The 16,569-nt window shown below is 39.4% G+C and overlaps 1 pseudogene; it reads left to right on the top strand.

Moving 5' to 3' along the window:
• The first annotated feature begins 5,315 nt into the window (after window positions 1-5,315).
• LOC121019147 (trafficking protein particle complex subunit 2-like) lies at window positions 5,316-7,667 on the top strand (annotated as a pseudogene).
• Window positions 7,668-16,569: the final 8,902 nt, after the last annotated feature.

Genomic DNA, 16,569 nt, shown 5'->3' with positions numbered 1-16,569 from the left:
GCCTACTTGGGATTCTTTCTCTCTCCCTCTCTCTCTCTGCCCCTCCCCCACTTGCTTGCACTCTCTCTCAAAAAAAAACCTTTTAAAAAAATGTTTATTTATTTATTTATTTATTTGGGAGAGAGTGCACATGCAGGGGAGGGGCAGAGAAAGTAACGAAGGGGCAAAGAGAGAGGAAGAGAGAGAGAGAATCACAAGCAGGCTCTGTGCTGTGAGCTCGGAGCCCAATGTAGGTCTCGATCTCAGGAATTGTGAGATCACAACCTGAGCCGAAATCAAGAGTTGGGTGCTTAACCCACTGAGCCACCCAAATACCCCCAATCTCTTTTTTAAAGTGGACATCTTTTCACATAACCACAATTCTTTTAAAGCACTTATCAAAATTAACAATAATCCCTTAGTGTCCTTTTACATCATCTAGTAACAAAATCCTAATTCCTTGCTCATCTCAATAATGTCTTTTTAAATAATATTTATTTATTTTTGGGAGAGCACAAGCAGAGGGAAGGGCAGAGAGGGGGACAGAGGATCTGAAATGGGCTCTGCTGACAGGCTAACAGCAGTGAGTCCGATGTGGTGTTCAAACCCATGAACCGTGAGATCATGACCTGAGCCATAGTTGGATGCTCAACGAACTGAGCCACCCAGGCGCCCCTGAAAAGTGACTTTTTTAAAAGCTTGTTCGGGAGCTCCTGGGTGGCTCAGTTGGTTAAGTGTCGGACTTCAGCTCAGGTCATGATCTCATGGCTCGTGAGTTCAAGGTCCCGAGTGGGGCTCTGTGCTGACAGCTGAGAGCCTGGAGCCTGCTTCGGATTCTGTGTCTCCCCCTTTCTCTGCCCTTCCCTGCTTGCACTCTGTCTCTTTCTCTCAAAAATAAGTATTTAAAAAAGCTGGTTTTTTTAGGGGTGCCTGGGTTGGTGGGTTCAGGTTCGGCCCTCACTGGAGTCTGCTTGGGATTCTCAATCTCTCCCTCTCTCCCTGCCTCTCTCCTGCTTGTGCGTGCACTCTCTTTCTCTCTCTCTCTCTCTCTCTCTCTCTCTCTCTCTCTCTCTCTCAGGATAAATAAATTTTTTTAAAAGGTGGTTTATTTAAATTCAAGTACAAATAAGATCTCAATATAATTGGTTGTCATGTCTCCTAAATTCCTTTTAATTTAGAGAAGTCTGTCCACCCCATCCACACACAAATACATGTACACTTTTTTCATGGTATTGATTTGTCACAAAAAACATGTTCATTGTCCTATAGAATATTCTACATTATGTATATATCAGTTGCTTCCCTATGGTATCACTTAACTATCTCTCTGTTCCTTTTATTTGCTCTAAATGGAAGTTAATACTAGAAGCCTGATTAGATTCAAGTTCAACATTTTTGGCAGGAATACTTTACAGGAAGTGCTCTAAAAACCCTTGTGTTTGAAATAAGTATCTATCTCAACATGCTGAAATTATGGCCTCAAGTCAAGATGATTTAATTAACCAGAATAAATAAAAAGACACCATTTTAGGTTGAAAGATCAAACTGCAAAGTACAGATTGAGGACACCTTGATTAACAGTAACAGTCAGGGAAGATATCCAGAAAATTCTGAACACTGAACACTAATGCAGGCAGCAGCACATCACAGTGGTTGAGAACATGGGTTTCAGGGGCGCTTGGGTGGCTCAGTTGGTTGAGCCTCAGACTCTTGATTTCGGCTCAGGTCATGATCCCACGGTTGGTGGCACTGAGCCCCATGTCAGGCTCTGCGCTGACAGCGTGAAGCCTGCTTGGGATTTTCTGTCTCCTTCTCTCTCTGCCCCTCCTCTGCTCACCTGTGTGTGTACTCTCTATCTCTCTCAAAACAAACAAACAAACAAACAAACAAACAAAACAAAACAAAAGACGATGGTTCAGAATTGGACAGGATGGGTTTGAATTCTGACTCTGCCACTTACTGGCTGTGTGACTTTTGGTAAGTTAGTTAACTTCCCCAATCCCTCACCAATCATAACAATATGATAGCCAGTGCTCAATAAACACTGATAGCTAGTATCCTTATTGCCTCTAAGAACAGGAAATACAACAGTAGAAAAACTTACCCGTGTGTACAACAGGTCACATACAAGAATATTCATCACGGCAGGCTTTGTAATAAGAAAACATTGAAAAAATCTAAATGTTCATAAATTGGGGAGGGATGAAGAAAATGTGACATATTGGGGCGCCTGGGTGGCGCAGTCGGTTAAGCTTCCGACTTCAGCCAGGTCACGATCTCGCGCTCCGTGAGTTCGAGCCCCGCGTCGGGCTCTGGGCTGATGGCTCAGAGCCTGGAGCCTGTTTCCGATTCTGTGTCTCCCTCTCTCTCTGCCCCTCCTCCGTTCATGCTGTTTCTCTCTGTCCCCCCAAAATAAATAAACGTTGAAAAAAAAATTTAATAAAAAAAAATTTTTTAAAAAGAAAATGTGACATATTAATATATTAGAATCCTATGCGGTAGTTACAACACCTAGGTGTCTATATACAAATTTTGAATGGATCTCAAAACAGAATGTTGAGTGAGATATCATGTTTGCAGAAGGATACTTCACGATGATAGTATTTATGAAAAAAAAAACCCACACAAAAGTCAATACTAGATATTTTATACAGGAACGTAAGTGTATGCAATGGATATGTTTTGAACTTTTTAAATTTTAAATAATCATAGATTAACAAGAAGTTGTAAAAAATGATATAGAAAGGGCTCATGTACCCATGATCCATTTTTTTGCCAATGATAATACATTGCATACATGTAGTTCAATATTAAAAACAGGAAAGTGACATTGATATAATCCACAACTTTATTCAGATATCACTACTTTTAAGATCTTTAAAAATTTTTAATTTGGGGCACCTGGGTGGCTCAGTTGGTTGGGCGGCCGACTTCGGCTCAGGTCATGATCTCACGGTCCGTGAGTTCGAGCCCTGCGTCGGGCTCTGGGCTGATGGCTCGGAGCCTGGAGCCTGTTTCCGATTCTGTGTCTCCCTCTCTCTCTGCCCCTCCCCCGTTCATGCTCTGTCTCTCTCTGTCCCAAAAATAAATAAAAAACGTTGAAAAAAAATTTTTTTTAATTAAAAAAAAAAAAGGGCTTGGTGTATGAGGTGCCTGGGTGGCTCCATCAGTTGAGCATCCAAGTTTTGATAACAGCTTGGGTCATGATCTCACAGTTGATGGCTTCAAGTCCGTGTCAGGCTCTGCACCGACAGTGCAGAGCCCCCTTGGGATTCTCTGTCTCCCTCTCTCTGCCAATCTCTCTCTCAAAAATAAATAAATACACTTAAAAAAAATAAAATTATAAAAGGCCTATTATATAGTGTGTGGCAGAAACAAGTTGCTCAGTAAACAGTAAGCTACTGTTCCTACTAAGAATGAGACTTTATGATTTTCTTTAGAGCTTTATTTAGACCTTCGACTCCTCTTCACTTCCAATAAGTGGACTAGTGTTCATTTTCAGGAGTAATGTTATGCTATCACATGCTGAGTGATCTCATTCCATTCTTCCTGAATGAGTAATAGATTGTACCTTTCCGTTGTACAAAGTTGATAGCAGCAAATCCCTAGTAAACTCTTCTCCTTGAGGTCTTCAAAATTTACAAAACTGTCTATGATGCTTCACAAAGCCTTTTTCTACATTAATGTGATTGTCAGACCAAATCGACAATGGAAAGTCTTTCCTCTTAACCAGAGTAAAGAGCAATCATTCATCCTTAAGAACGCCCAAACAGGTTTGAGCAGGTCTGTTTCTGTGGCAACTTCACGTTCCAAGATTAAACCTTGCAGATATTCAAAAGGAAGTTCGAGTTCTCTGCACTAGGTGTTACGCGAGAGTGCCATGTTCCCAAAATTATGGGACAGGTCTCCAGTATGAGTTAGTCTACTTGAGCGTACTTAGGTTTCTGTGCCACCAGAGATGATGGCACAGAAGACAACCTTTTCTCAGGCACCGGTGTATTACATTTATAATCTAGAGGGAGCTCCATTCAAGTGTAATGTGTCAATGTCTACATTTACCTGAACAAATATGAAGACGTGATCACATTTCTAGAAATGTTAATACAGGTCATGGGGTAAACAGGGAGAATCTTATTCTGCTAATCAAGGGGAAAAGGAAAACAAGGGAAGGAGACTGAGGAAGGAACAGGTATATGAGGAGCAAGTAATGCTCATCCTACTTAGAACATGGCCAATGCAAAAATCAGAGTGGGGGCACCTAGGGTGGCTCAGTCAGTTGAGCGTCTGACCCTTGATTTCGGCTCAGGTCACGATCTCACAGTTTGTGAGTTCAAGCCCCACGTCAGGCTCTGCGCTGGCAGTGTGGATCCTATTTGAGATTCTCTCTCTCCCTCTCTCTCTGCTCCTCTTTCTTTCTCTCTGTCTCAAAATAAATAAACCTAAAAACATAAAAAGTCTGACCCGGGTCATAAAGCTAAGTCTTCCTAAAGAAGACTAGAAGTCAGGCCTTCTAATTCATGGTTCAGAACGCTTCCCGCTCGATTCTATATTCCATGATATAACTATATTCATTATTCCGTCATTTAACTCTGTGTGCCTCAGCTTACTCATCTTTAAAATAAGGGGGTTGTGGGGCACCTGGATGGCTCAGTCAGTTAAGCATCAAACTTCAGCACAGCTCTTGATCTCACGGTTTGTGGGTTTCAGCCCGTGTCGGACTCTATGCTGACAGCTCAGAGACTCAAGCCTGCTTCAGATTCTGTGTGTCTCTCTCTCCTCCTCCCCAGTTCGTGCTCTGTCTCTCTCTGCTCTAAAAATGAATAAATGTAAAAAAAATTTTTTAAATTAAAAAAATAATAATAATAGGGTTGTAACAAATCTGAAGGTAGTCACAGGTAGCTGAGGGCTATTTTCAATATTCTCAACGTTTATTTATTTTTGGGACAGAGAGAGACAGAGCATGAACGGGGGAGGAGCAGAGAGAGAGGGAGACACAGAATTGGAAACAGGCTCCAGGCTCTGAGCCATCAGCCCAGAGCCCGATGCGGGGCTCGAACTCACGGACCGCGAGATCGTGACCTGGCTGAAGTCGGACGCCCAACCGACTGCGCCACCCAGGCGCCCCATATTTTCAATATTCTGCAAAAGAACAGTGATACTGTTATTTCATAATAGTGATACTGATTGTTTCAGGGTGTGCCACAACAGTTATTGGGGCACATGTCAGATAGTCACCTGCTTAAACTGAGCAGAGAGAGTGTGTGCTCTGCCCGGCAACACTTTAGAGCAACAGCCAAAATTAAGCAGCAAAGTGTATTCAAAGGGATCTTCCTGCTGAAAAAGTTGGAAACCAATAGACTAGATTGCTAGGATTGTTATGTTGCTTTCGCAGTGGCATCAGAGAGTTAACTCCCTGCTCTGTCCTCCTGCTGTCTACACCTTATCTGAAAGCCAGGTCTGGAGGTGAGTCATCGTGGAAGAGAGCTTACAGCTTCACCCGGGAGATGTGGGTGAAGATCTCAGCTAGACTCACAAAGACCATAACACAGATAAGTAATCTCAAGAAGTAGAAGAAACAGATCATAAGCCTCCAGGCCAATGGAAGAGGCAGGGCCTGTGCTTAGTCTTATTAGGTTCCATTTTGTTTCTATAAACTCACATATTTTTATTTGAGACTTGCTTGTTAAGCTTCAAGGCCTGGAACAGCTTGTGACAAAAGCTGTTCCTCATGCTGCTGTTGGGAGATTTGGGCATTCAACAGATCCCTTTTTAATCTTTCATTAGAGATTTAAATTTATCACTGCCCCCGCAAGCTTCGTGTTTCTTTTCCATAGCAAGCTATTCCATCAGATTTTAATCACAGTGTCGAAGTAGTTGAGTATCTTACATAGGTTAAACGTATATAAATTCTGAATTCAATCAAATTGTATGCATTTTATCTAGATAATTCAAATGATTCTTAAATTAAAACTTTTGTCTAAAACCTCTAATAATCTTCACTAAAATTATTTGTCATTTTGTAACACACCTAGAGACACAAGTTGTATTATATATGTTATATTGGATGTGCATTTAGTTTTATATACATGTTATAATATGTTATAAAATGTTATATAATGTTATAACAAATGTTATACATTTTCTTGTAGTATAGATCTTTTTGTAAGTTTACTTATTTATTTTGAGAAAGAGAGGGCACATCCAGGCGGGGGAGGGGCAGAGAGAGAGGAGAGAGAGAGAACCCCAAGCAGGCTCCACACTGTCAGTACAGAGCCTGACACAGGGCTCAGTCTTGTGAACCAGAAGACCATGACCCGAGCCAAAACCAGGAGTTGGCTGCTCAATCAACTGAGCCGCCCAGGTGCCCCATACAGTATGGATCTTAAATACAACTTGTAACAAAATTTATGCAATAAAAGAGTCCTTGTGTACCTGTAGGTCAGCAAACCTCAAGGACAAAAAAAATTATACTTGGAAATAGAAACCTGTAAGAATCAACACTAAGTAGCTAAGTTGAGGTAACAACGTATATAATCAAGTTGCAAAAGTTTGTAAAGTGGTGCTGATGAGATTATGCTAGGGTGTCTTCCATATTGTACGTAGAAGTCTAAGGAAGCTCTCAAATCCAGGGTTAAAATTTAATTTAAGCAAAATACAGTATCTCCACTATGATATTGCAATTTATGTTGCAGAGGGTAAAGAAGCTTTGATAAAAATAAAGCCAAAAAGCAAAAAAATAAAAATAAAAATCAGCCATTATTTAGTACTGTGTATTCCACCTACATCTACACACACACACACACACACACACACACACACACACACACACACAGGTTAAAAAGTCAAATGCTTTTCAGGGAGTTCTGACAGCAGCTGCTGAGTGAGGGTCTGCAGGGGTAACTGACTGGCTGTCTCCATTGTCGGTGTCTCTCCGCAGGAGCTATATATTGAAGACAATGTCTGGAAGCTTCTACTTTGTAACTGTTGGCCACCATGATCATCCAGTGTTTGAGATGGAATTTTTGCCAGCTGGGAAAGCAGAATCCAAAGATCATCATCATCATCTGAACCAGTTTCTAGCTCATGCTGCTCTCGACCACATAGATGAGAATATGTGGCTGTCAGACAACATGTACTTGAAAACCGTGGACAAGTTCAATGAGTGGCTTGTTTCAGCATTTGTTACTGCAGCATATGAGATGTATTATGCTTCATGAAACAAGGTGTGACAATGGAATAAAGAACTTCTTTACTGGGGCACCTGGGTGGCTCAGGTTGGTTGAGTGTCCAACTTCGGCTCAGGTCATGCATGATCTCACAGTTCGTGAGTTTGAGCCCCGCGTCAGGCTCCGTGCTGAAAGCTCAGAGCCTGGAGCCTGCTTTGGATTCTGTCTCCCTCTTTCTCTGCCCCTCCCCTGTTCTCTCCCTCTCTCTCTCTCTCTCTCAACTAAAATAAACATTAAGAAAAAAAAGAACTTCTTTACTAGTTTTTATGATTTATACAGAAAGTTTGCAATGAATCCATTTTATGAAGCCATTTCTCCTATTCCATCAAACGCACTTGACAGAAAAGTTCAGTTTCTTGGGAAGAAACACCTTTTAAGTTGAATGCAGAAAAATTTGGAAATAAACAATGTCACTACAGTGGGGTATTCTCAGGAATGTGGACATTGTAAGTAACCTGATTAAATAGTCTGGGAAAGTTTTAGGGGGAAAAAAAGTCAGTTTTACAAAGCTTATAATAATGAACATCTGGTCCCAGCCCTACCCTCTCAACTCTCAGTTTCTGCTTCCCCAAAGCAACTACTTTTAACTCTTTTAGTTGTTTCTTTGGATACTTCACTCCTTATTTCTGAGCATGCTTCTTCAGCTATTTCTTGATCTTTTCCAGTGTAAACATCACCCCTTAACCATCTACTATTAACGATCATTTAACTCCATTACAATTCCTTCCCAACATACACACGCTCCCCCATCCTCCTAGCAGCAACACATCATAATATTTGATTAGATCATTATTTGGGAGTTACACCCATACTGAGCCATGTAGAATACATAATGACATTCCTTTTGTATTACAATTTAGATTTTTTCCCCTGGATTTAATCATTGTCTGGTTTTCCCTCTGTTTAAGAAATAATCACTAGTTTATCACCAAACTCTCCACCAAAAGTACATATTTATAGCTCCCAAAGTCTTAAAATATATCAGATGATCTAGTGTGTGTGTGTGTGTGTGTGTGTGTGTGTGTGTGTGTGAGAGAGAGAGAGAGAGAGAGAGAGAGAGAGAGAGATGGAGAGAGAGATTTCCCTCCTGAAATACCCTGTCCTGATTCAGACTCTAGAGTGATGCACAACAGATTCCTTGGGATTTATGTTCTACCACCAATCATGGAATTCTTATATTTCTTCTGTTTTGAATCCCTGGTCTCCTAATTCTCCTGATTTCATATTTCTTGAATAACTGCCCCCATTTTCCAGGAGTACATCCTTTAGTAACTTTCTGAGAAATGGGACGTTGTCTAGAAGATTGTTTCTCAGTTCTTAGAATTAATCTTGTCTTATTTCTCAAATTCTTTCTTTCCTTCTGTTTTCTGTTCTTTCTTTCTGTAAATTCCATTATTCTGATAGTAAACGTTCTAGCCTGAGCCTCCAATTTAATTTTTCTGTTTTACTGCCTTTTCACTCAACTTTCTGGAAAGTTTCTTGACCTTTATGTTCCAACCTTTCTTTTGAATTTTTCTCCTATCCTGTTTAAAATTTTCTAATCCCTCTCAGGATGCAAAGACATTAATGATATTGATTTTTAGAAGTTCTCTTCTACCTACATTGTCATGTTTTGGTTTTTGTCTTAGGTATCAGAGATTTTCCTCAAGTGTTTGACATCTTAGGCTGTCCAATGATATTTAAAATAGAAACACTGAAAAACTGACCGGCTGCTGTGTGTTGGGTGCTGAGGCTTGCTGACCAGTGGGTATTACTGTAGTGTGATCTAGTAGAGGTTTGACTATTTTTGTTAGAGGATCCCCAGCTGTCTGCATCTATATGAAAACTGATTACTAGTTTGTTAGCAGTTCAGTAGGAAGGAGGCTGTGTGTCTTGCTGTTTTGGATATAGATTTCCCATTAATTTCCCTGTAGTTCCCAGCTGTGTGTGTCCCTGAGTCCAGAGTCCCTTTGGCTTTAACTCACTCTAGAGAAAATCCAATCCATTCCATGACAGAAGGGGTGGTGTGGGGGGGCAGGGCAGGGTGTCATCTGGCTGAAAGGGCTAAAGGGGGATATTTAGGAGTCCAACTAATTTTTAACCGATGTTTAATCAATTCCTTTTCAGGTTTCTGCTTCAAGAAGAAGCTTGCTTTTCCCTGCATCCCAACCTCAGGCATTAAATTTTAAGCTTCCTGAGGTTTGTTTATAACTGTCATTCCTCCTTCTGCTCTCCAGCTTACAAATATTTGCTGACATCCTTCTTTTATCTCTTTTCCACATTTCTTGCCCTGTAGGCTTTATTCTTAAAAAACAAACAAACAAGCAAACAAAAATTTTATCTCATTTTGGTGAAATTAGTGAGAGAGTGGAGAAAATGTCTTATGCTTAACTGATATCCTCACCATTTCTCCAAATTCAGTTTTAAAACAAAACCTGCCAGTACTCAACACCTTCCAAAAGTGTGCCACTGTGACGGAAATAAAATCGAATCTCTTCACTGTGATCTATAGACTTCTGTTTCTTGGAATCAACCTACCAACCTCATTTCTTTCTCTCTTTCTTTCATTTATTTACTCATTCTTTTTTTGGCCTCTGGGTCTTTGTACATGCAGTTTCCTTCACCTGTAAAGATCTTTCCCCCAGATATTTACATAACTGGTCCTTCTCATCATTTAAGGCAAAGATCACTCTTCATTCCCCAACATCTCTTCCTTGGAAAGAGAACCTCTAATTTTTAGCTTGGCACATGGCTGTCTAGGACAAAGACTCCATTTTCCAGCCTCTCTAACAGCTAGATGTGGCTAGCCAAGTCTAGCCAGTGAGATGGAACTGGAAATAGCATATGCAACTTTCAGGGAGGGTTCTTAAAAGGAAGATGCTTGCCCTTCTTCACCATTTCCATACCCCTCCCCGCCCTTCCTCTTTTCTGCTGGCTGGCATGTGGAAATGATAGCTAGAGCACAACCAACCATCAGATACCATGACTGAGGATGGGGGAAGGGGTGCAACAAGACATAGGAGACTAGATCCTTGTTGCTGTAAAATGTCATTCAACCCTGGGGCGCCTGGGTGGCTCAGTCGGTTAAGCGTCTGACTTCAGCTCAGGTCACCATCTCACAGTCTGTGAGTTCGAGCCCCGCGTCAGGCTCTGTGCTGACAGCTCAGAGCCTGGAGCCTGCTTCCTATTCTGTGTCTCCCTCTCTCTCTGCCCCTCCCCTGCTCATGCTCTGTCTCAAAAATAAATAAACATTAAAAAAAAATGTCATTCAACCCTAGAATTCTCACCTACAGACTTCATTTACATAGCAGTGAAATAAACATCAGGGTTTTTTTAAAGTCACTTTTGCGTGTGCACAAGTGGGGTAGGGGCAGAGAGAGAGGAAGAGAGAGAATCCCCAAGCAGGCTCTGCATTGTCAGCACAGAGCCTGACAAGGAGTTAGAATCCATGAACCATGAGATTATGACCTGAGCCGAAATCAAGAGTCAAATGCTCAACTGACCGAACTACCCAGCCACCCCAAAGGTCACTTTTATTCTATGTTTTCTGTCACTTACTGCTGAATCTAATCCTAATGGACACAAAGGCTCAGGTTATGTGCTATCTTCTCAGAGTGGGGTCCCCCATCCCAAGTCACTCTCTATTATTTTCCTTATAGCCCTTTGGTTATCTGAATTCATCATGTTTTTAAGTTCATTTCTTTAATGGTGTGTCTCTCCCAACTAAATGTAAGCTTCATGAAGGCCAAGACTATGCCCAGGTCCTAGAATGGGACCTGGCTTATGGTACATCTTCTAAACATAGCTGTTGAGTGAATAACAACACCTGGTTAAGTCAGAGCCCTACTGGTTTTAGGAAAGCAGATGGAAGTGTCTAGACTTTCCCTGCATAGAATAGTTCCTCAATTATTTCTGTTCAGAGTCCACACTTACCTATCAAAATTCTGGTTACTAATTAAATTTCCTAAGTGTTTGAAACTGGAAAATTAACCTTGAAGAGATGATTCAAACCTCTTGGTCAATAGATACGTCTCCCATCATAAATTAATAAGCTGCCATTGTGGTTTGTAAGTGATTAGGAGGCATAGCTTTGGAGGTGGGCAGACAAAAGTATGAACATTTTGCCACGTACAGAAATTGAACTTGACTAGTTACATAAATTTGCTAAGCTTTAATTTCCTCATTTGTAAAAAATGGGACTACCAATACCTGATATAAGGACCAGATAAGATAATGTATTTAAGAGATTGAGCAATTTGCTCGGAGAGTCTGAAAGGAGGGGAGCCAAGTTTTAAATCCAAGTCTTTGGGGCGCCTGGGTGGCGCAGTCGGTTAAGCGTCCGACTTCAGCCAGGTCACGATCTCATGGTCCGTGAGTTCGAGCCCCGCGTCAGGCTCTGGGCTGATGGCTCAGAGCCTGGAGCCTGTTTCCGATTCTGTGTCTCCCTCTCTCTCTGCCCCTCCCCCGTTCATGCTCTGTCTCTCTCTGTCCCAAAAATAAATAAACATTGAAAAAAAAATTTTTTTAAACATAAATCCAAGTCTTTATGATGCTGGATTCTTAGCCCCTAACCTCTACTTTTAAAAAGTCCCCTGTGGCCATGCTTGTCAGTCTTATAGTCCTAATATGTTAGAACATTCCCCCAACTAACTTAGAAAGAACACTGACATTCATCCATTCAATTTATTTATGCCAGACATCTCAGCTTTATTTGGTGAAGCAAGACTCAGCATTTAGGACCTAGAGTGCTGTTAAGTCATAGCATTAGAGTGTTTGGTAGGAAGAATAGCTTTTGAGTTGGAGGGAGTACTGATAGAATCAGTAATTCAAGTTCTAGTCCACCCTTAATGGTAGAGCAATTTGGCCCTGAGGGGAGTACTTTAGCTTTTATCCTGAAAGGTTAAAAAACAGGCTTCGTGGAGAAATTCACTTATTTAAAATATACACAACACTATATGTCAATTACACCTCAATAAAACTAGAAAAAAATAAGTGAATACTACAGTAGAGTTGTGCAACCATTACCACAAGCAATTTTAGAACATTTCATTATCCTAAAAAGAAATTGCATACTGATTAGCAGTCACTCATTTCTCTGTTCCTTCCCCACAACCTACCAACCTGGTCCTAGACAACCATAATCTACCTCTGTCTCTACAGATTTGCCCATTCTGAGTATTTCATATAAATGGAATCATAAATTACAAATGGAACTGTAACTGGCTTTTTTCACTTAGCATCATGTTTTCAAGGTTCATCTGTGTAGCATACTACCCTCCTCTCTATGGATGAATAATATTCCATTATGCATATTTGGACACCCTATATTTTGTCTGTATACTCATTGGTTGATGGCCATTTGGGCTGTTTACTTTTTTTGGCTATTATGAACAATACTGGTATGAACATTTATGTACAAGTTTTTGTATGGGCATATGTTTTCATTTTCCTGATACATACCTAGAAGTGGAATTGCTAAGTCATATGTTAACTGTGTTTATCCTTTTGAGGATCTTCCAGCCTGCTTTGTAAAGCAGCAATACCATTTAACATTCCCACCAGCAATGGATAAGGCTTCCAATTTCTCCACATCCTTGTCAACGCTTGTTATTATCTGCCACTTTGATTACAACTATCCTGGTGAGTATGAAGTGAAACCTCATTGTGGTTTTGATTTGCATTTACCTTATGGTTTCTTTGATGCTAATCATGCTAAGCTTCTTTTCATGAGTTTATTGGCCATTCTATATATCTTCTTTGCATAAATGTCTATTCAAATCCTTTTCCTATTTTTTAAAAATTATCCTAGAGAAAGAGAGAGAACGTGAGCAGGGGAGAGGGGCAGAGGGAGAGACAGAGAGAATCCCAAGCAGGCTCCAAGCTAAGCATGGAGCCCACTGTGGGGCTTGACCCAATGACCCTAGGATCATGACCTGAGCCAAAATCAAGAGTCAGATGCCCAACCAACTGAGCCAATCAGGTGCCCTCTCCTTTTCCTTTTTAAAAATTGGGTTAGTTATTTTTTATTATTGAATTTTAGAAGTTCTTTATATATGCTAGATACAAGTCCCTTATCAGGTGTATAATTTGCAAGTATTTTCTCCCATTCTGTGAGTTGCCTTTTTATTCACTTGATGGTATCTTTTGTAGCACAAATGTTTTCAGTTTTGGTGAAGTCCAATTTATCTATTTCTTCTTTTGTTGCTTGTGCTTTTGTATCACATCTAAGAAACCATTGCCTAATCCAAGGTTGTGAAGATTTATATTCCCTATGTTTTTAAAAGAGTTTCATGGTTTTAGCTCTTAAATTTACATCGTTGATCCATTTCAAGTTAATTTCTGTATAAGGTGAGATGTGGGCAGGAAATATTAACCTTTTTAATGAGGAATATCACAACTAAAATGCCAACTAAAACTATAGCTTATACACACTAAGTGCCTATGAGATTTGTTTTTTTATTTTAAAAATAATTTAATTAACCTAGTTTTAAAACTATAATTCTTCTCTTGGAAAGCACCTGCAGTGGCTAATTAGGTCAAAACCTAATAGACTTGGAAATGAGAAATTGTGGGTCAGGCAAACTATACTTGATTGTTTTCTGGTCCAAACAGGCAACAATCATTGATGACTGCTTAAACCATTAAGTGACAAACTCCTGGGGAACTCTGTAATAGATCGTTGAATAAAACCAAAATCTGCTGAATAATGTTAACATCACTAACTGCAGGACATCCACACATTGTGTTTCTTCAAATGTGATGTGATAGGAAGTACATATCATTGCCCATGAAATACTTTCACCAAAATAGTTGAACCTAGATCTAATCAGTCTCCTAGATCTACCAGTTTATAGAAAATATGGAGGCTTGAGGAACAAGAAAAACAACATTGCATGGATACAATCAGCCAAATCCAGAATGAGGACATTTCAGAGGACAAATGATCCAATTTCTTCACCCAAAATATGGTATAAGAAAAGAGAGGGAAGCGTCATGAACTAAAATAGTCTTAAGAGACGTATCAACCGAATACAATATGCAGGCCTTATTGAGATCTTGATTGAAAAAAAACAAATGAAAGAGGACATTTTGTAGATCACTGAGAAAAGCTGAATATGGACTGAATATTAGGAGATAATAAGAATTTGTTAATTTGGTTGCCTATAATAATGGTATTGTGATTATGTTTTTCAAGCCTTTATCTGTTAGAAAACATACCAAAGTATTTAAAGGAGGCAAAACGTGATGCCTGAGATTTGTTTTAAAATACTCCAGCAAACAAGAATAGCAAAACTGTGTGTGAAAGGAAACAGATGAAACAAGAACAGCAGAAAGCTGATCACTGCTGAAGTTAGCTGATGGGCTTATAGGGTTCATTTTACTATACTTCTATATGTGTTGAAAATCTCCAAGCTAAAAGCCAAAAATAGTAATCAAATTGATTATTAAAAAAATAACTTAAAGCTATTAAATCATAAAGCACATAAATTCTCCAGAATTATTTTCCTCCAATACTGAGATGTACTTATGTTATACAGAGCATCCAAAAGCAAGTAAGAGGCTAAATAAAGTCAGGAAAAGGGTGCTTGGCTGGCTCAGTTGGTAGAACATGTGAGGGTCATGAGTTCAAGCCTCACGTTGGGCAGACAGCTTACTAAAAACAAACAAACAAACAAACAAACAAACAAACAAAGGAAATTGGATAGTAAAGCATTTAGTTTATTAACTTTCATATTATTTATTCCCTTCCCCAACAGAGATATGGAATCACAGATCACAGATCCCTACGTGTGTGTGCGCGCGCGCGCGCACACATGCGTATTCATAATAATTGTGCTCATCCTCGGCTAAATCAAGACGATAGCACTATTTACAGTATTGCAAGATTTTCACTTGTTTCTGATATCAATACAAAGCAAAGAATATCCATACAACACACCTTGCCTATAACAAAGTTATGTATAAATGTCATTTAAAATTTAATCGACCATGAGAAAACAATCAGACAAATCCAGAACATGGGACATTTCTATAGCCAAATGATCTGACTTCTTCAAAAAGTTAATCTCATGAAGAAAAAAAAGGGAGAAGACTTCTAGATTAAGAGATTAAAGAGACGTAACAACAAAAACAATGTATGAAGCCTGATTGGATCTTGGTTTAGGAAGAAAAACAGTTGTAAACACTGTAGGGACAACTGGGAAAACATGAATATGGACTGAGTGTTAGGTGATATGGAATCTAACGGATTGCTAATTTTTCCTACATACGATGATGCCATGGTTTTGTAAGAGATTGCATTTATTTTTTATAGGCATGCTGAAGAATTTAGGAGTGTAGTAATGTGATGTCTGAAACACTTTCAAATGGATTAACTTACTTCCATCTAATTTGACTTAACACTTGTAACATAAACGTTTCTCTTAGCAACACAAATGGGAATGACCTGGAAGAGGTTAGATAATTGACAAGATGGAGAAATACTTTTCTGGGATAAATACAAATCTTTTGACTTAGTGACTTTTAAAACTAAATAATGAAATAAATGACATGGATGTCCTCTTCCTGAGTTCTTCAGGTACAGAATATGCTGTAATATATGTGGTAACACTACCAGTTTCTAAAATGAGTAAACATCTTTGGAGTGAATTAGAGTTCTACTCAAAACATCCCTAAGGGGATTTTTTGCTCATTAATTGAGATACTGCAGATACAAATCACAGTACTTTTAAGGAAACCATTCTTTTGAAAAAAATTAAAAAATTTTTAATTCCAGTGTAATTAACAGATGGTATTATATTAGTTTCAGGCGTACAATACAGTGGTCCAACAATTCTATGCATCACCCAGTGCTCATTATGACAAGTGCACTCCTTGATCCCCATCACCAGTTTCACCCATTCCCCCACTCATTTCCCCTTTGGTAACCATCAGTTTGTTTTCTATAGTTAAGAGTCTGGTTTTTTGTCTTTTTTTCATTTGTTCATTTGTTTTGCTTCCTAAATTCCACCTGTGACTGAAATCATATGGTATTTGTCTTTCTTTGACTGACTTATTTCACTTAGCATTATACCCTCTAGATCCATGTTGTTGAAAATGGCAAGATTTCATTCTTTTTTATGGCTGAGTAATATTCATATGTGTGTGTATGCGCGCGCGTGTGTGTGTGTGTGTGTGTGTCTGTGTATATATCACATCTTCTTTACACATTCATCTATTGATGGACACTTGGATTGCTTCCATAACTGGCTATTGCAAATAATGCTGCAATATAATAGAGGTGCATATATCTTTTCAAATTAATGTTTTCATATTTGAGTAAATACCTAGTAGTGGAATTACTGGATCTATGATAATTCTATTTTTAATTTTTTGAGGAAACTAT

Source organism: Herpailurus yagouaroundi, unplaced genomic scaffold (genome assembly GCF_014898765.1).
Source record: "Herpailurus yagouaroundi ecotype Mexico unplaced genomic scaffold, PumYag 221, whole genome shotgun sequence".
NCBI lineage: Eukaryota > Metazoa > Chordata > Mammalia > Carnivora > Felidae > Herpailurus > Herpailurus yagouaroundi.
Note: the sequence above shows the minus strand (reverse complement) of the source record. Positions and strands in the feature narration are given on the sequence as shown.